The following is a 2233-nucleotide window of genomic DNA, read 5'->3' as shown; positions in this document are numbered from 1 at the left end:
GGAAGGTCCTATACCTGAAACTTATGTATGCCCCCTCGATAGTCTCCTCTCGTCCTTTGCCGCTACATGATTCAACCAAAAGGTTCCACGCTTGTAATGTACGCATGTCCCTTCCATGATGTCCTCTAATCTTTTGGTCTTCGCCCCTCCTTGATTTGACTAGAAAGTTTTGTGCTTGTAACTTATGCACATCCTTTCTATGATCTCCTCAATGTCTTCAATCAACTACATTGGTTTAATCGGAAGGTCCCATACTTGTAACTTATGTATGCCCCCTCAACAACCTCCCCAATATCTTCTATCTTTGCTCGAACAAACTCAGCCAAAAGGCTTCATGCGATGAAACTTATGCATGATCCTTCTATAGCCTGAAGCAGGCTAGTCTCTTGAATTAGTTCCTAAAAGAATGTGAAAATGAAGTTTAAGCAGCCCTTCATAAACTCTTTGAGTTTGGTTGGTACTCCTGTTCATATGCCTTGTTTTGGGCTTACCCATGTTCATGAACTGCAAGCTATTTAGGGATGGTGGATTTTATCATGTTATTCTAGAGTGGTTAAAATAATGATTGACCTACTAGTCCTTGAATAGGGATTTAGAGCTATGTTGGCTCTTTCGGGCTGGTAGATTCCTCTTAAAGATCTTTCTACGGTGACCAGTTTTAAGTTGAAACTCTCTTTGTGGTGTCACTTTGGTTTGAGGATGGTTCAGTTGGTTTTAGACTTTTATTTAGGTTGCTTTGAGATCCATGATATATTGCATTACAGATGTTTTATGATTATTTAATTCTGGATATTTTGCACTCTGATATGCAAGGTGTAGGGCTGAATCAAGGTAGACTTTGCTTATCACTTTATGGTTTTTGATTTCTTGGCAAATTAAAATTTAGATTTTTTTTATTTCTTAGTTTTAGGATTAATGGATAGTAACTTTAGATATTTAGATTTCATAGTGCTCGATATAGTGAGGATTATTGATTGGCATGATATCACTTCTTTTACTGTTCTCACCTTTTTATCATAGGCTTGTTGGTACGAAGGTAATTATTATATTCTAATTTAATCGAGTTAGTATCATGTCCCTATAGTAGACAATGAGTGTACTTCATGTGATGATGGTCTTAGGATCTCTAACCATGTTGTATGTTAAAATAAGATGGTAGAAATCAGAATTAGTGTAGGTACTTTGCATTCTCATTGGCAAGGAGTTTTTTAAGACATAGAAGGTTGGCGACATATGAATTGTTTTTGTTTTGTAAGAAATTGTAATTCGATAGGGGTATGCATCGTAATCATTTGTATTAATCAATTGTGATCAAACTGGGGAATGCCCCTTTTATGATGTAATAATAAAGGACATTATGTCCCGGGCTAGACTGGAGGTTTTTCTTCTCCGTTCTTTCCTACCAGTGCCCATTTGAATGGAGCAAAAACTAATGTAAACCTTTTTATATATTAATAAAATTTATGATGGTCTTGGTCATATATATATATATATATATATATATATATATATATATATATATATATATATATATATATATATATATGTATGTATATAAAATTTTAAATAATAAAATATATAGAGAATTTAAAAATTAAAGGTCTAAATTTCAAGTTAAATAATTAGGAAAGAAATTAATAAACTTAGTTCATTAATGAATAATTAAAAAGAAAAAAGAAAAACATATTTGTTTATATTATGGTAATATTAAAAATAATAAGATTTTTATTATGGAAATAAAATGGTGGAGCGAATTTTGAAATATTTGAATCGTATATCAACAAAACAAAACATGAAAAATTGTAGTCAAATTAAAAACACCTTTAACAGACTACCAATTCTTGTTTCAATAGAACAAGGTATGAATCACCAAAGTGGGAAGATATCGAGGTCTACCAGGAAGACATGTAGATATAGTAACATAACCCCATCTAATGTTGTGATTTGAAAAAAAAAATTGAAATCCTTTGAAAGCTCCATGAGGAATGAGGGAAATTCCTATCTCAAGTTTAGTCAAAGTGAGCAGAACATAATAAATTGATATCATTAAGAAAATAAGGGAATGGCCAAAAAAATGGAGTAAATATTTTTGATCTACCCAAAATCCCATGGCATAAATAGACAAAAATGCTTTAAGATGAAGGCTAGAAGATAGAGCAAAGTAAGCCTCCAAATAGGACATAAAAAGCCCTAAAACCTAGATTTCCTCTGGCCACAGGGGCACATTCAACTC

The sequence above is a fragment of the Cupressus sempervirens genome, chromosome 3, assembly GCF_028749045.1.
Source record: "Cupressus sempervirens isolate cs-2001-9-10 chromosome 3, ASM2874904v1, whole genome shotgun sequence".
Lineage (NCBI taxonomy): Eukaryota > Viridiplantae > Streptophyta > Pinopsida > Cupressales > Cupressaceae > Cupressus > Cupressus sempervirens.
Note: the sequence above shows the minus strand (reverse complement) of the source record.